This window comes from Melospiza georgiana, chromosome 6 (genome assembly GCF_028018845.1).
Source record: "Melospiza georgiana isolate bMelGeo1 chromosome 6, bMelGeo1.pri, whole genome shotgun sequence".
Taxonomy (NCBI): Eukaryota; Metazoa; Chordata; class Aves; order Passeriformes; family Passerellidae; genus Melospiza; species Melospiza georgiana.
Genome location: NC_080435.1, coordinates 17,032,239 through 17,051,661, shown reverse-complemented (window position 1 = coordinate 17,051,661; position 19,423 = coordinate 17,032,239).

The following is a 19,423-nucleotide window of genomic DNA, read 5'->3' as shown; positions in this document are numbered from 1 at the left end:
TAAACTGACTTTGCTGCCTGTGTCCAATACATTTAGAAGGTCCTTTTGTGGGTGATGAGTGAATCTCTGTGCATAGTTCTGACCCTTAACATTTCTTTTCAATCATAAATTATTGTTTTTAGAAAAGAGTTTGACATAAGCTGTGGCTGTATGTTTTAAAAAGCAAGCCAGATGAGGAACAAAAATAATTTGGGTTCAAATTCTTTTAAGTCCATGCTGTGCATTAGCTCTGCTGCTATTCATGGGATCCACTAAAAAACTGCATTGTAGTCTTTTGGATTTGTTCAGTTCTTCTTTCATCTTGCAAAAATTTGGAACTTCAGCATAATTAAACCCTGGGGAAATAAGAATTTGGCCTAACTGAAAATTTGCTAAGCAGACATGGAAGAAGCTGGTGCATGAACTGTTAATTGCTGCCACATGAGGACACAAATAGGAGGATTATATGGAGTGAAGTGGGACTGTGGTGTTACTGTTTAGGGAAAGCTGTTGTTTTGCAAAACATTTCTCTGGATTAGGGAATAACCTGGGATGCCCTAGAGACATACCTGGGCACCAAGTCAGAGTCATGCACAAGCACATGGCAAAGGACTGACTTGCACTGGGCCCTGGCCATTTGCTTTTCCATTGGCACAGCAAGGAGGGTTGGTCAGCCAGGCAGGCAAAGCAAGGGGCTGCCACCTCCCTGTGGCACTGCCACGGGCTCCCGAGGCAGGGGAAATCTTTGGGAGGGCAGTAAGGACAGCCAAAGCCAGATGGGATGGCAAGCTGCTGGGAGAACATTAGGGAAGGATGGGGGCAAAGCTGCAGTATTTGTAAATATTATTATCTGCATGGAGTTCAGCGTGCCTCGTTGTTGTGAAAAGCTTTGGCAGTGCTTTGCAGTGAGTTACGTCTGCAGTGAAATGTGAGCAGATGAAAACTGGAAGCAATCATGCTAAACACTCCTGAGGCTTTACCCTTCCAAATGTTTATGTTTATGTGGCTCCTGTTTTGATCACCTGCTTGCTGCTGAGTGTTTTCCCTTTCCTCCTTGGATTTTAAGGGAGCAGCAGACTAATAAAGGGCAGGATTTCTCTTCCTCCTCTGTTCTCATATCCTGCTTGGAAGACAAGTGAAATGTCTGGCAAGCAGGTCCCTACGCTTTTGGGAGATCTAATGAGGGTCTCTGTGTTGTGTGACCAGTACACACAACAGCCTGTCAGGCTAGAAACAGGAGTCTTGGTGTTGTTGAAATGTGAGAAAAAAAAAATTATTTCCTGTCTTCATAAACACCAAACTTGCTCAGCCCTGCACGTCATGGTGGCTTGTGCTTAGGTCCTTGGTGAGCCTGGGCTTTCCCAGTCCATCCCTCATCCTCCCACACATTTTCTGTGCAGTTAGACAGCCTGGGTCTCCGGGTTAAAACAGAAGATTTTAATGGGATGCCATTCCCCTCCCTGGTACACATCATCCACACTTTCCTCACCATGGGAGACGCTCCTGGAGGCTGATATTTCATGTCACCACTTTGCCATGCCTGTCTATGAAAGGGGAGAATTTTAGTGCTGGCCTCGTTGGGTTGCAAAGCTTTGCAAACACCACAATGAGCAGCCCCGGTAAGTGGAAGATTAATTTCTGTACCACCTGGCAGCAAGCTGTGGATTAGGCTGCTGTCCCTCGTGTGGGTTTCATGTTGGAGGAATGGGGCACTGGAGCACCCAGACAATCAGCCTTTTGTTTAAACAATGAGCTTCTCGGTCTCGTTAGCCAGCGCTCTTAAATTTTCATTTTATTCTGGAATGCAGGCTTGTGTGATGTGGAGAATTGCTTCAGCACAGAGAGACTGCAAACCTGTTCAATTAAAGGAAATGCTCAGATCCAGCTGTTGGAGTCCCATGAATGCCAGCACTCCTCACAGAGTAAGAGCAGCACACTCTGCCCTTGGAACAGATACGACGATCTGTGCCTTAATTCTCCTGGAAAAAAGAGCCTTTGTTGGGAGAGGACGATTGGGGAAAGCAGGAGGAATGCAAAGCGTGTGCAGAAAATGCCCAGTGAGACCAAGATTTCTGCAGATAACAGAGAGGGCTCTATAGCATGAGCCTGGTAACGAGGCACCATCAGAGGCACGTACGGTACAAGCTCCTGTTACAGACATAGAATCATCTTGTAAGCTTTGTAAATGCTTTCCTCTCATGAAAACACATATGTTGTGGGGTAACTTACCCTGTGCTTTCACTTCCAAGGAGCAGGCCAACAAGCACAGCCCTGGTGGGTCACCATACACTGCACTATTTGCTGCCTTAGTTCTGCTGACAAGTTCCTGCACCCATTTGTAGGTGACAGAGGTGTTGGGGCAGTGTTGGATGGTCACCTAGATATGCCAGATGGTTTTGTACAGGTCTTCTTATAAAAGACCTTTTATATCTTTTATGTATATCTACACATATCAATAGACAAGATTTATACATATTATTATTTATCTAAATATCTAATATTACATATATTTATACATATATATAAAGGGCTGTAGCTGTTTCAGTTGGTGCTGAATACACTTCAGCTACAAATGCACAGCAGCTAACTTAATGCTCATGTCTCAACCAAGAGCTGAGTTCCCAAGACTGAGGCAGGGGAAGGAAGAGGTAATGGAATAAACCACAGGAAGAAATTATGGGCTTCACCTGAGTGGCAGAAGCCATCACCTACAGGCACCTGGAATCCTCACCCCAGAGCAGGGGCTGGTGACCTCTTGTCTGACTTCAGGAACTATCGTATCTCTGGAAATCTCAGCAGTTTTTCCCCCTCCTGCTGTCATTCACCCCTCAATCTCACTTTGTTGACTGTTTAAAAATTGTGACATGGGGGGTTAAAAAAGATACTAGGCACAGTTTCAGTTGCTGAGGTGGAAATGGGTTTCTGACTGGCCTCAATGGCAGGCAGGCTGCTGCTGGCCCCTAGGCTGCACTCGTGCCATTTGTCACACAGGCTAAAACAGAAAAGGTTGCATTTTCATTTACCAGCTGGGCCTGTGAGGTACACAGGATTGCACTCCGTGCTGAGCTGGATAATAAAGTCTTGATTGTTAATTGGCTGCCCCAAATGTCTTCTTTAAGTCAAGTATATGTCCATCTTCCCCCTTATATAGACATATATAAAAATATGTACAAATATGTCAATATATATGTACCTATGTGTGGCCGGGTGTGTGTGTACATAAATACACACACAGATCTATAGATACATCATTTATGTACATGTTAAAAAATATATAAATGCCTGACTTTACTGCCAGGTTGACAAAGGGCTCTGGTGCTTTAAATCAGTGCAGAAGATGAAGCAGCTGTTGGGTCAAATCTTTGCAGCTTTTCTATTGTGTGATTCTTGTTTCAGGCAGCAGCTGAGCCCACAGGCTCTGTGCAAGAGATTTTGCTGAAGAAATCCCCTCTGCACGTGGCCAGCAGCCTGAATCAGCCTTTTCTGGTGGATGGTGAAACAGTGGAAGACCTCTGAAGGGAATTGCTACCATGGGGTTTGTCTGTGAGGTATGTACAGCACCCCTTGCCCCCGCTTCATCTATTTGTTGTTCAAGTGTATTTTATAGACACATTGCTCGCAACAGATTGAAGGAGCTGCTTTGTAAATCAAAAATAAATAATTCTAACTGTCTGCATGATACAGTTTTCTTTCAATTAAGTTAAAATGCAAGAGCAGAGACAGTTGTGGTCCAGCTGATGAGTATATAAATCATGAGTTGGGCTGAAAACAAACACCTAATGCCTCCCTGCACTGTCCCTCTGTGTTTGGGGCAACTGAAAACAGGCTGAAGAGTAAAAAACAGCTCAAGAGCCCAAGCTTTACTGATTTTTTGGCTCTACACTGACTAGTGTAGAGGCTTGCAAGATATTTCCTACAGCAGGCTGGGAGACTGACCATCCCTTAGAGTTATAAACCCAGGTTGCTGCAAAGAGAAATGTCTCTATTAATTACCTTGCTTTGGATTTAGGTTTTTTGCAGATGTGCTTCCCTGAGAAGGAAGAGCAGACAGCTTGGCTCCAGGAGCTGCAGTTCTGTCCCAGCCCAGCTGGACATGTTCCTGCACCCTCAGCATCCCTCCTGCTGCTGTGAGGGTGCTTACATGAGAGCAATCTGCCATGCCTGCACCTTCACCTGTGGGGCTGTGGCTCCTGCAGTCACAGAAAGCTGCTCCTGTGGGCAGGGAGATCTTAGGCCACCCTTGAGAGAGCCAGGGCTGTGCTGTGAGGGGGAGTGGGGCACAGAAAACCCTTCCAGCCTTGAGGAACCAGCAGGACTGCAGGCAGAATCCTGCTGCACGGAAGCCAGACTGGCTGGCACCCCAGCAGGGCACTTCATCCCAGACAGCTGCAGCTGGCCATGACAGCAGCCCTGCTGGGCAGGCTTGGAGCAGGCTGCAGGGCAGCTGTGGGGGAGTGCAGTGGCACCCAGGGGTGCTGCTTTGTGCACGGCACCAACCACACGTGAGACACAAACCCCTCGTGCATGGCCCAAGTGCACACCTTGCTGGAGACACAACACACAGCCCTGCACTCCTGAAACACACAGCACCTGCTGCACAGCACTCCACACTGCTCACATGGCAGGCAAAGCAGGGCTGTGCTGCTGACACGGGGTACCAGCCACATCTGCCAGCCTGGGGGGAGGCAGGGTCTGGGTGCTGCTCCTGCTTTGCCTGTTCAGGTTTCCCAGCCTCTTCCTTTCCTGCATTGACAGTCAGCAAAAGCAGAGCTCAGCACATCCCTGCTGGGTAGTACAGCAGGGAAAGCAGCATTCACCATCTCCATTCTTCCCTCTGCCCATCACCTTTATCCAAACACCAACAACATCCATGATATTTGTCCTAGACCATCTCAGCCTTCCCAAAGCACTTGTCCTGTTGACCTTGAGTAATATCAGGATGCATTCAAGTCTTGCTTGAGGCAATGCTGTGCCTGGTGCTACACACTAAGCCATGCACAGCGCTAAAGACACAGCTGGGTAGCTCAGGAGCAGGAGGCTGGTACATGCTGGAGACTGACACTCATTTCCCCAAATATTTAATAACATTTAATTTCAATGTCCTACCTGAGTCACTTGTTTGAAGCCAAGTAACCAAAACCAACAACAACAAAAAAAGCTTTTGTACCTTAGCATTATGGTATAAAAGCAACCATCCTTCTGCAGTGTGGGCTTCAAGTTGGTTGACTTAATTCACAGCTGTCTGCTCAAAGCTCCGTTTTATTTGCCAGGTACATGCATCCTTTCCCAAGTAAAACATCCCATCTCAGGAAGGTGGCTAACAACCCACCCTCTGTCCCCTCTCAGGAGAAGCAGATGCCCACTCCAGCACTCTCAGCAAGCATTACCTGCAAGCAGCAAGTCAGAGGTAACCCCCAGACACCTCTCTCTGTGCCTGTGCTGTGGCACAGCAGATGCTCAGCTAGGGAAGGGCCAGCCTGCTCCCCTGTGTAACCCAACTCCCCCTGCCACAGCCTGAGTGCTTCAGCTGTGGGTGAGCCTTAGCAGGAATGCTGCAGGACAGTGCTCCTGCCTGCTGGGCATAGCTTTGGTGGTCACACATCTTCCTTCTCTCTCCTGCATGCCCAGCAGGCACAGACCTGCCTGGCTCACATAACTGCTGTTAATAAACCAAGCCTGGAGCAAGAGCTGTATTTTGATTGATCCTGGACACAGTGACTCACCAGGTTAGCTGTGGTGGAAGCCCACACCTTAAAAAACCCCAAAAAAACAAAAAAGAAAAAGATAAAGAAAAAATGCTATTAAGCACAATAAGCTGTTGCATGTTCTAGCTCGGGGTGCAGGCCTGTGCTGGGGCCAAGGAGAGCAGGACCTAATGTTTTTGGAGTTTTTTAAATTGTTTGTTTATGTATTGAGTCAGAAACAGGTGAGGGCACTCTCCTCCCTCTGGAGTCCCTCCCTGAGTGTCACTCGCTCTCTTCACCAAGAGCCACCCACCAAAATCACTCCCAGGTTGAGGCCACCAGCAGCACATGTCCTTGGAGTTCACTGGGGAAAAAACAACAATGCCTGCAGACTTTATGAAACTTGGAAGCACTGAACAGCTCAGAATTTGCACAAAAGGAGTGCACATCTTCAGTGAAACCAAAGTATGGAAACTACCTCCACCAATACCCTTCTGAGGTACCAATTTCGTGAGTATTAACAACACAGTGGCACTAGGTGGTTTCTCCCAGGCCTTGTCCAAGGGAAAAGACACTGGGGATCCTTTGTTATTTCTGAATAAAGATTTTAAATTACACATCCAGCTCCTATTTTAGAAGGGATTTTGGCACCAATGAGAAAGAATGCTGTTGGTGTTAGGGGTGAGGGGGACCTGCTTGCCTTGCTGGTGGAGGGTCACACAATGCGTGACAGGTAACACAATGTGTGCTGGTGACTCGTCCCATCCTGAGACTCAGTCAAATCCACTGCAGCCTGCTGGCCATCACAGAAGCCTCACAAGTGTGGACACAAACCTAAATCAGGTATAATCACATCAAACCTAAATCAGGTACAATCACATCAAACAGTAAGTTCTCCCCCCAAAAAATTAAAAATTCAGGTTATTATAGGTACAATCTAGCAGAGCATAACACCAGCTCAGAGTGCCATGAAGTCAAAACATCTGCTGAACTGCCATCACAACCTGAGTTTCTATAAAGTACTGAAGTTTGTATCTCTAACCTTGAGTTTAATACATCTTAAAGGCAAAATTCCATGTTACACCAATATATTCTGACATGTATGAGCTAAGGTATACAGTACTTAATATTTAAACTGACTTAGTCACAAGAGCAGAGTTCCAGAAACAGAACAAAAGCGCCTTCCTAGGTTATCTAGGCTATCCCACCATTATTCTGTAGTGAAAAATACATCCACAACTGTGCCCATAGATTTATGTGGCTCCATACCTGATCCATGCTTGACAGCTACATAATGCACTCTGTTGAAGCCCCTTGTGAAGTTTGTAAATAAAGCAATGCTGGACAATCTTACTTCCAGGGACATCTTTTGTATTGTCTAAACTTACTCCTTTTCTTTGGTATTTGTATTTCATTTTTCCTTCTCCTTTGATTGAGGCCAAGCAGATAATTTCCTTCATTGTCCCCCCACCTTGAGTGTCACGTGTTCTAGACCCAGTTGTGGATTTAATCCCACTGATCCAGAGGAAGGAGCAGCCTCCCAGCTCTTATTTTAACGGCCAGAGGAGTCAAGCAGAAAATCCCCCACATGGAGTCAGTCACTTTTATGCTGTGACCCAGGAGACATCATTCATGCTGCAACTTGGATGATATTTCTGGAGTGAGCCAAGAATTAATTACTGGAGGCTGGCCCCATGGAAAGCACTGCTGTTTGTCACTGGCTGCCCCCCAGGGCACTGGGGGCTGCATGCAGATGTTGTGGACACAGCCACGTTGGACTGATGGAGTCCAAACTGACAACTGCCTAAAGAGCTAAACTGGCCCTTGTGCATCCTGCAGGAGAGTGATGGGCATCATCTCAGTGCAGGCAGCAGTCAAATAGACCTTTGCACACTTTGAAGGGTAAAAGTTGTGGGGTTTTAGGAAACTAGAAGTTTTTTCTGCTTCTTAACAAGTTTCTGTGATACTTTAACCAGCTGCTTGTCTGTCACAATACAGTCTGGCTGTATTGACCTAATCACCTCAATTAGCACAGGTTTACTCTCATTTCCATGTGGCACACAACCATTTATCCCCAACCTCAAAAGCAGTGGAGGCAAAAAGGAACTGACCCCTTGTAAATCATCCTGAAATGATGAGGCTGTGTGGAAATTATGGCACACATAACCTGCCATTTAACGCACACCTTCATTTTCCAGGGGTTTACAGCAGTTTTGTCAGTCACATTGCAACAGTACCATTTGCTTGGGCCCGCTGTTTGAGACTACCTCTAGTGCAGCCCTCCACACAGGATGGTTACAGCTAATAAAAGTACTTTTTCTAACCTAGCAATAGCTTTGGACCAGCTGCTTTCACCAAAAGAAAGGCCAGAAAGACTTCATTTTCCTTCTTTGTCCCCAGCATGCAGCTACGTAATGTGTTCTGGAAACTTTGAATATTTGAAACAAGAGATAGTCATTTGTCTTTATGGGCTGCATCAAATGGTGGATTTAAAACAGTTGGGAGCATACAGAGCAAGGGTAGGAACGAGGAAACTTGGTTTGCTTCCTTGGTAACAAAATCTACAGCGCAGCAGGAGAACAGAGCATGATAATTAGGGAATTACAGCTGTTAGTCACACAAAATATGCTGCAGTTGCAGGTCAGGGACCTGAGGTTGTAGCACAGGAAGGAAAACTGTAATTTAGAGTCTTCAAGGAACTCACTGCATGCATCAGACTTCTTGCTACTTATAGCATCTCTACACCTGTTTTCCAGGGTGGAAATCCCACAGACAAGAGCAGAGATCAGCAACAAGCCACCAAGGAAATGGAGTTTCCCTACAATAGTCAGGACGAGAACTATTTTTAATGAGAAATGGATATTCCATTGACTCTTGTTCATTCTCCCTCCTTCTAAGCAGGACAATCAGAAGTGTGAGATGAGGGAGATGACAAACTTGATCCATGGAGTTATTCTGGGAGCTAGCATCTCCCTTAAGAAGCACCAGTTGTTACAAGGGATGAAACTGGGCTTGGCTTGGAGACCTCTGTGTATTAACCCAGAGCCTTGTATTAGTTTCTTGCAAGGAAACTAAAAAGCTCCTGAAGGGAACTGAAGAATACAAAAGGAAATATAAGTTTCACTCTGAATGCAGCACCACTTGATTTTTCTAGCCTTCACCCTGAAAATGACAAACTCTAATCAGGTGCTCAAGAACAAGTTCAACAGATACCCACAATGACATCATTAAAGCCACTCTGCCACAAGCTTTTAGAAGGATAAGACCAGCTGGCATAGTTTAAAGTAAATCTATTTCTTGTGCTTTACTGTAACCTTTGATCCGGTGAAATCCCCCATAAGAAATTCTTCATTGCCACTCCACTCAAGAAGAGAATTTTTATTTGTTTATTTCACCCAATCCCCTCCACCCTTTGTTCCAAGCTGGTCTTGTCTGAACTTTTGAGATAATCTTTCTTTCCAAAGCTTTAAGTGTGTGTAAATCATCTTTCTTATTTCTCTGTCCTTAAATTAAGTTGCTTCAGAAACAAAGAGCTGACTCTTACAGGTGGGAACTGGAGCATAAGGGAACTGGAGGGAACCTAAACTTGCTGAGGAACAGGAGATACATCCACCACTCCCTGAGGCTGACCAAGAGCTGACAGCTTCTTTTCTTCAGATCTGCACCTGTGCTGCCCAACCACACAGTTCAGATTCAGAGGCCAATACCAGGAGAGCTGAGGCCATGAGGCTCAAGGCTCTCCAGAAGGCACAACAGCTCATTCAATGATAATAGACAAGACTTTCAGCATTTGCTTGCTGTTCCAGCTAGAAGCTTTACATCACATCTAAGCCAAACTCATTCTTTCCATGGAAGAGCAGCTATTAATAACTTCCTACCACCCAGTCCAGCCTGCTGACCAGTGTCCAGGCCTCCCCAGTTCTCCTTGAAGCCTGGCAGCATGCCATGCAGATCAACTAATTCAAACTATTTTGGACAGGAAGATATTTCAGTGTCCTAGACCCTCATGCTGTCCTAAGCTAGCCTCTGATTCAGAGGAGTGCTACATGATTCACCCACTGCTCTCCCTTGGGCAAGGGAGGTGTCACAGCCAGAGCTCAGAGGTGAGCACAGCCCCGGGTCTGGGGCAAAACCCTTCCCTTGGTACTCTAGCAGCTCTCTGGATGTCAAGTTTTCCTGACCTTGTAAGCCCTGAGGAACAGTGGGAAGCACCTAGGGTCAACCAAAGGGATACAACCCTTCTATTCCTGGTGAGCTGCTCATCCTAGAGCTTCTCCTCAGTCAGAGTTAGGTGTCAGTCAGATGGTTTATGTATTTGGAGGCTGGGACAGTCGTGCCAAATGCTGGTGGAGCCTTCCTCCATGCCCTGTCTCTGGTCAGCAGCAGACTGGCAAAGGCAAGTTGGCTCCCAATCCCTGCTCAGAAGACAGCCTGTATTCTCCACCTTACTGAGACACAGCACCTCAAAGGAGAGGCATTGCTGCCATTTGGGACAGGATTTCTTTTCATTCAGGAGGAATATTAGCTGAGATGCATCTCAGTCGTGTAGCCTTTTCACCAGAGCCACTTGACCATAATAATGTGACATTTGCCTTTGAAGCCTTCCAGAGGAAGACTGCAATTGGCATTTTAGAGCCCCATGCAGTGACTTGCCCTAGGTGTTCCTCCACCCATTTGCTGGTACTTGTGCAGTCATTCCTCTAGGGGAGACAAGGATTCGCCAGGTCTTGGTGCAATGCACCCAGTTCATCCCAGTAAAAGTTTCAAGTCCAGTCCTGATAGTGCCAAGTGCTTGATGCCGTTTTTAGAAAGCAGAATAACTAAGTATTTAAGGGCAGATCCTTCCCCAAATAGACAAGAAGAGCCAATCAGCAGCTGTTTCTCTGGAAAGATTTTGCCAGCACTACAAATGCTCCATATAGAAGCAGAAAGGCACCACTTCTGAGCATAAATGCATGTTAGATGACATTGCCACTAAATATACCAGGTGACTGTTAGCACAATTGGTTTGCTTCCAGTCTGGTTCCCCTCTTTGGTGGGGGCAGCAAGGGCATCTTAAATGAAAAAGCCCCAAGATGAATTTGGTTTAGTGACTGAGCGTGAAGGGGGGCAGGGAAGAAGGAAGGAGAATCAATATGAAGTGTAGAAACTAATACAAAAAGCTTCTGGGATATTAATAGTGTGCTGAACTAATAAGATGCAGTCAAAGCTATGAAGTTTCTGCAACACCACAGCAGCTGCTACTGTGAAGTAAGGGACTAGAGTGGATCTGTGTATTTACAGCAGTTATCTGAAAGCCTGGGCATGTAATTCCACTCAGAATCCCCACCAACACAAATACATTAAAAGCAGACTGAAAAAGCTCCTGTAAACCCACTAAGCACAATAGCTAAAGTTTCCACAAGGAATAATTCATAGCATTACAGTTATGCTCACCGACATGGGCTAAGACTCTCTCTGGACTGAGCAGAGAGCAGGAGCTCTTGCTGAGAACACGATACACTGTGGCAGCTCAAATACCTTCCAACCCTCTTGAGCGCTAAAAACCCCTCTGGGATGGGAATCTGTAACATAAAAACGTCCCATAGAAGTTAGGCTAGACAGGGACTGCTAAAAAATCTTAGATCCACATTGCTGTTTTGGGTTTTGTTTGATTGCTTGAGGGTTTTTTTGTGGGCTTGGGGTCGGGTTGTTTCGTTGTTGGGTTTGGGTCTTTGGGAGGTTTTACATGCAGCTACAGACAAGGTTGGTTTGTCTATGAAGATATCAGACCAGGCATCCACCTCCTTCAAGTGTTTGAGAACAGGCCTGGTCAAAGATAAATCCTAGGAGTCAGGATTTGGAGCTAGAGCATAGATCCCAGCACACACCACACCAAGTGGGAGCCCCCTACATGAGCTGGGAGATGGCAGCAATTTACAGCTCACTGACAGCCCTGTGGTGCCTTCTGTACACACCTCCACAGCCTCTCTGAAGGCTGAAGAAGGCTACAAGATTGAGAATCCCACAAAGCACAAGAAAGGCAGTGTCTGGTTAATCCTACACAAGAGCTGAGGGAACAACCCAACACCCTGTCCATTCAGCACCTGCCATGCCAGGGGCACACCAGGAAAAACTGCAACCACAGCAGCAGCACAAATGCTGCTCTTGCCCAGAAACACCACAGCTCTGGGTATGGAGCAGAATCCACTATGGAATGAGTGAGTAAGCAGTAACATGAATTTACTATGGATTTGAGAGTAGATTAATGTGGTCCCTACACAACAAGATATTGAGGTCACAAACAGCATCACCACCATCCCCTTGGACTCCTCAAGGTAAGCAGTACCCCAAGAGTATCTAAAGTGCTTGCCTGGTTGACTATTCCAGCAAGAGCTCTCTGAAGGCTGAACAGCAAGCTAATGTTAGATAGCAAGATATTAAGAGAGAAGTAAATGCCATTTTGTTAAGGAAACTTTAGAGAAGAGTGACAGTTTTGAAGACTCATTTTAAGCTTTCATCACTGGCAGGAAAGAGAAGTCAGGTTATTTAACTGCTGTTATGACAATTATCAAATGGAAGAGAGCAGTGACTTGAAGAGAACATTGCAGTTCAACAGCAAAATTCCACTCTGCTTTTCATTAGGTGTGTCCAATTACTTCCAGTAAAAATTAGCTAGACCGTTGAAAGCAGGTTTGCAGAAAATGAGTTTAATGCTCTTATGAAGTGGAAAAAAAAAAAAAAAGAAAAGAGGGAAAGATTTGTTTCCCATGACATTGTCATAAAAGTCTAAAGCTATGTTGGAGATCTCTTGGACACTGCAGAACCTTTCAGAATTCCTATCTGCTTCACTGGAAAGATCCAGGATTCCAAGGCAGCACTTGATGTTAACTTTGTGCAACATTTCTAGGAATGAAAAGCAAGAACTTACTAAAGCTCCTAAAGCTGACTTCAAAGTGCACTTTCAGGCTGCTGAGTAACTGCAGATGCAGGCAGATGGCTCACAACTATTCTACCAAATTACTCACACAAATTGTTGCTAATAGAGTCATGCAATCAGTATTACAAGCCCTCTCCCCAGTCCTACTGGGCTCAGTGACCATTCATGTTGCAAACTAACATGTCAGCACCTTCAATTAGGCCAGAGGACTAAGTAAGGAACAGAAAATAGGTTTGATACCATGCAACTCTACCACTGGTAGTGTGGGTTGCAGTTGTCTCTGAAAGCTTAGGCAATCCTGCTGAGTCAAACAAAATTCTCCAAGGAAAACTCATGGGTTTCTATTCTGCTAACATGCAAAGAGCGCCTCGTCCTGTTTGTGATACTCAGCTCCGACAAAAGCAGAGGTACACACACATCCCTATTTGGAATAGGAGACTTCAAAACCAGAACATCCCAAAACCTTGTTGAAAAAATGCTTCAAACATTTCCCATATGTTAAAACTGCTCTAAAACTGCTCTGTTATTGCCTGTGCTCCCAATTCAACCATTAGCTGCCTGAGCACCATGAGACCAAACACTATGCCCTGGAAGCAGAAGAACTGGGACCTGTTCTTTCATTGTCAGAAAGGGACAGGGAGGGACCTGCATGGAGGGCAAACAAGAGCCCAAAGCACTCCTATCTCCAGTTCCCTTATTGCCTGCACTGTCTCCTTTCTGAGGGGAATTAACTCTGGGGAAGCCTTGGTCATTGGATACAGTGCTGTGACCCCACACTTTGCCTTTTGAGGGATGGGTGGAACCAGACTGGGCTCCCAGCAGGGCAGGGTGAGCCATGCACACATGACTGAGATAGGAAGAGACACTAATGAAGTGTTCAGGGTTTTCTCAGACCATCCTGTCATTTGGCATAAAAATCACAGAGGAAACAGCTCCTCCTTACCTGAACTGGGCATTGAAAATACTCAAGCTCTGACATTCAATGAGCACACACTTGCTCAAGCTTCCTGGTCATGAATTTAAGCCCTGTATATGATAAACTTCAGTTGTGGAGCCATGAACTAAAGTAAGTGTTGAAAGTACAAGTAAAGTAAAAGATAAAAATGTTCACAAGGAAATGGGCAGAATGACCAGACAGGAGAAATGAGGCAAACAGGTCAGAGAAGTGACATCAGCAGAATTACTTGCAATTGAGACTTCACATACAAACACTAAAATCAGAAATTTACCCATGCTACAGGAAGATCACACATCACATTTCTATTTAGTTCCATTTAATCTCACAAATGTCAATTGGAATTGGACTAGATGATCATTATAGGTCCCTCCCAACTTAAACACTCTAATTCTCTTCCACTATGGTGATCCCCAGACAAGGGAATCTGGGCACTGTCATAAGACTGCACAACATCACAGGATGATTTTCCCCATGTACAGCTCTCTTGTTTTTTGAAATTTTTCATGTCCCACCGACCAGGAGACTTCCAAGCTGGTTACATCAGCCCCATTCTAATAGAAAGTTATTTTATTGCTTTAAGTTCTACACAGCGCAGAAGTTGCATGAGTAGAATTGTTAATGGAAAAAAAAAATAACAGATTTTTTTTTTATTATTCTTAGGAATAACAGATTTGAGCATTAAAATTAAAGTTCACACAACAAATGCTGACTAAGAGGCAAAGGTAACAGTAAGATGAAGTTTACTATTCACTCATTTCTGTCCTGTCTCTTGATTCCTGTAGCCTCTTTCATTTGATTGTCTAACAAAGAATCAGAGGAAACAATGAACTTGCAGCCCCTAAAAAGAATTTCCTAGTGAAGAGCAATCTGCTCTTTTGGTGCTCATTTGGTATTTTTGCTAACTGCTCCCATGATGTGGTGAAATCCTAAACGATACCAACCAAGCTCCACCAGATTTTTGGAAGCCTTAACTCGAGAGACCTTGCAACACCCCCGTGTGGTTAAAAAAAGGATCTTGGCTCATGCCACCCACCAGTGAAACAGACACCCTTAGGCTGGGATGAAGCAGCTGTATGACACCACGCAGCAACACTTCACAGCATTTTAGGGTAGAAAGCAATTAACCTTTGGCTGAATCCCCTTAGCTCCAAGCTACAAAAGGAGTGTTTGTTCTGTTTTCTTCTCTACCCCCCACCTCCCCCAAGGCTGCACGGCTCTGGTGTTCTCATTAGCTCACTGCCCAGGCTGCTCTCTGGACCCTGACATGGAGAACAATAGTTGTCATCAAATTAATAGGCTGTTTATCCAGATATTAATTTTGTTTTTTCTTGCTTCTTCTCCAGAGTAGTGGCAGCTGATTCCAGTAAAATTAGGGTGAGGTTGTAGTTCATTGTTTCTGTTGGGACAGTAAATATGCTGAAGCTGAGATCTACTTGAGGCCTCAGATGTACTTTGAAGCAAATTAAGGGAATTTGGGCAAGGTCCTCTTTACAGGTATGAAGAGAGTAACTACTTCAGCTGAGGGAAGATATCTTTTAGCTCTCTACTGTTTCTTTCTAGTTTTGATTGAATTTTAATCCTACTTTGGGTATTTACACAGAACCTTTGTCCTCAAGTCCTGTCCCACAGGACTTGACAGAGCTTCCCAGGATGCAAGTCTGACAGTGACATTGTGGAAGCCTGGTAATCCTCCTAAATGTCCCTTAGATTTTTAACTCCTGAATCAGCATCCTATATAGCACAGGCAAAAAAATCAATGAATTATAAAATCTGAAGGCAGTTAGGCAAAGGAATATAATCTGTCACCCTGAACACGTATTTCCAACTTCATTTGCTGCTTATCAGCTTCCCTCCATTAGTCTTCCACACCCTTTTCTAACAAAGCATGTTCCTAAACAGACACAGTTTGCAACTGCACCACTCCAAGCAGTTAGGCCATCTGACACCTCCATTTCAGTGCATGCTTCTAAGATCAAGCTTTAGCAGAGATGCTCTGCTCTGAGCCATCAGGAATGGGAAGCTGTGGCTGAGGCTGGAGCACTGGGCAAGCACAGCCAGACCAGCAACAGCCTGTGAGCTGCAAGGGGAGGGCACAAAGCCAGCCTGACACAGGGGCAACATAGTCGGAGTTCTGCTAGGCACCCTCAGGAATGGTCTTTCCAAGAAGCAAGCTCCAGGCACGGCCAAGACCTGCCTGTGACAGGACCTGCAAGTGCACATCCACTCTAAGTGGGCAGGAGGAGCCAGCCCAATGCAGATCCTCAGCCCCAGGCCAAAATCTGTTTTCCTACCTTTTGTTTCCTTCACCTGCATGACATGAAACCTGCATGACATGAAACCAGCCCTTCCCAAACAAATGTTCTCAGCTGAGGTGATGTGAGAGTAGATCAGACTATAACTTGACGCCTTCCCACTCCTATCCTGGGTCTGGTGTCATATTCAAACATGAGTGTTACATTCATCTTTTCCAGCCTGAGGTCAACATTTTGCCTTGGTTATCTACAGAAAAGGCTGCTGTAAATGCTCCTTCTGCAGGCAAACAAGAAGTCAGAAAACAAAATGAGTTGAAGCAATGCTTTTCCTAAGGCCTGCCTCACTAGAGCGATGCAGGCAGGCAAGGGGAGCCTGCAATAGCAGATACCCTGCTAGTGGGCTAAAGGGGAAGGAATCCATAAAACCTCCAGGCATTCCAGCAGCCTGCGTACCCAGGATCACTTTCACAGTTTAGGAAACAGTTTCATCTCAACCCCCACAAACTGACCTTGGCACAACACCGAAAGTTTGTACATAACAGCCATGTTTGTGCCATGAGTAATCCAGTCCTCTAAGCTAACGCTCCATTTTGCTGGTGGAACAAAATATCTTGTTATCATGTGAACTACATCACACTAAAATGATATTTATGAGAATCCCCTAAGTCCACTTAACAAGATCCTTCTACCCATGGATTTTCAACATTTTATGTATCTTCATGTCTTTCCCACATAATTCTTGTTTTAGACATAATCACATTTTTCCAATACACCAGAAGCAAATCACACATGCTCAGGCTAAAACAACAGCCTATGCTAGACATTAAATGGGGGAGTCTCTTCTTCAGAAATAACCCAACATGAATCTTTTGATTAACCACAGCTCAGTGAAAGAAGAGTTATATACATATTTCAACAACACATATGGTCTTAAAATAATACAGTCATTTTGCTTTTCCATTTGTTGAGTTTATTGCACACATTCAGAGCTAATTCCATCCATTAGCAGTCCAGGTTAGAGACCCACTAACACCTGGACATGAATATGACAGGACACTATTGCCTGCTGCTGGCCAGCAAGGGAAGGAACAGCACACTGGAACAGCAAGGATTGGGAAGTGTTTCTTCCACGCTTGCTCTCTTAACCAGTCAGCTGGGTTAAAACATGAGAATACTGCGTTTAGGGGTTTCTAGCTAAATTGCATTTCTGTTTTTCACTGATTTTTTGTACTATAGTAGTTAAGGTGGTAGTCACAGCAACTCTTCATAAGAATAAGGCTAAACTTACACAAACTTTAGCAAGTAGAGAGAAAATTCAGGCATCTCATCCTATAAATGTTCAAAGATGGTACATCAATGCTCTGCACTTCCAACTCTTGAAGAAAAAACAACTTCAGAAAGTAATGCCAATTACATGAAAATTAGATCAGGTACCTTACCTGTATTGTATTGTAGTCACATATTAGTCACATTGTGAGCAGTTCAGAAGCCCTCTGAGATACAGCAGGTTCTGGAAATAAGAATTCTTGAACTTGGCCAAAGAAGCTGTAAGTTGAAGGGTGGGAGCAGAGTGAAATATTTCAAAGCTAATGAGGAGTTTGGGCCCAGTGGAAGAGAGATGCCTGCTTTTCTAATGAGTCAAGGTGCCCATTTCTAGTGCAACTAGACCAGGTAACATGAACTGTCCCAATTCACTTACATTCAAAAGTCTCAAGAGAGAGCCTCTAGAGCCAGTGAGAAGCTGGCCTTGCCACAGCTAAATGCTGAAGGAAGAAAAAACATGAAGGACAGATTTGAATTGCAGCATGTCTTTGAAGTTCTTGGGCCATTTGGCATTAGAGGGATCTGCAGGCTAAAGGAGAAATAATGTTTTAAGAAGTGTGTGACAGCCAAGTTCATATAGCTCCTGGCTTTGCAAGTTCTCAGAGAATTAAGCACATTCACATGCATTAAAGGTGGGTGTATAAACAGACCATACCTTTGGCTGCATTAATACCATGTTGATTTGTACTGATGTTTGTGGGCAACCCTTTTCTCCTGCCTCTTTCATGCAGACACTCCAATATAATGAACTGTCTTAGGCAGCTCATGGGGAGATGTTTCCAACAGTACCTGAGGCTTTCCTTTCCAAAATATCATGAATTCAGAAGTGCAGGACCACCCTGCACAGGCTGAGTGCTCTCCCTCACAAGGTACTTGGGATCCATGGGCACAAAGACAGGAGCTGATGTGGTGATGAGAAAGTTAAAGGGCACTGACATTTTCCCAACATCAGGAACACTGCAGGTAAGGACAGGGTCAGCAGTCTCAGGCAGTGACCCAAAGCCATGGCCCAGTTTCTGTGTGCCCAGTGCAGACAGAGGGGCAGGCTGTACCCAGAGGGCTGAGCAGTTGCACACACCACTCTGAGCTTCTGCAGCTTTTCAGCTGACATCATGCAACTGCAGCTCTTCAGAATGGAAACAGGACGACTCCCCATGGTTACTCATGTCCAAGTCACTGCAAAGAAAAGAAAATACATGCTCTATTCTAGTTGTCCCTATGCAGAGTGAGCATGGGTGTGGATACAGCACTGAAAACCTGGGGCTGAAGAGCAGCCCATCCACAGGCAGGGCTGTAGTGGGAATTTACTCCTCTGAAGCAGAAAGGAAAGGCACAGCTCAGAAGTATCCCAAAACAGTGCAGCAGGCACTCTGCACTACCTCTGCTCCCTCCACACACACAGCACACAGGTTTCCCCAGCCCTTCCCCTCCCAGACACAAACCAGCTTTTTGCTGTGTCAAAGAGAAAGAGGGAAGCAAACTAAGAAGAAATGCACTCAGCCCAGTGTTATCTGGCAATGCTGAGTGAGAGAAGGAGTATGAAGCATCCAGTGAAATCCCACTGTGCAATCACTGACTGACAAGCCCCTGGAAGCTCTATAAAGTGTCCTTTCATTCTTGCCTGCCCTCGGATGGGCAGGTGCAGGCAGTAAGGCAGGAGTGTAGAAAGAAACTCTTAGCCCTCCAGACAGTACAGTCTCCAAAGCTGACATTATGGTCAAACAGCACAAGGCGTAAGCCAGCCCTTCCCTGTCTGTCATCGTTCCTGCCTTATTGTCCTGGGCTTTGCTTTGTTCCCTGGGAGCAGGCATGCTCCAGTTCTCAGGCACATGCCAGCAAAGGCGCTGGCGTGCTGCCCACCCTAAGTACCGTGTAGGCAGGATGGCGCCTCCGATATTTAAAACAATATTTAATGTTTTACATCACTGCAGGCCTCCAGATTATTTCCTAAATCCATGAAGCAACAGTGGATCAGCATGTGGTGTGTTAATGCTGCACAAGGAAATAATGCATGAGGGGGAGAGATTAGGAGGGAGCACTTGAAATTGCAGTTGGCATTAGCTATAGGGAAACACATAGCATGGGGTGACCTGTTCATCCCAGGCTCCACAGTGCATTTAACAGTGCACTCCAAGAAAGAAACATACATAAGCAAAGACTGGCCTAAAAGCACTTTCACTTTTCTAGTTCTACCCACCGAAACCTTTGAGGAAAAGCTTCTTCAGGAACTGCTTAGGAATTGTTTTCAGAACAGAGGACACAGATCTAAACTGAAAACCTCAAATACAAGCCTGCTTCTCATGTACAA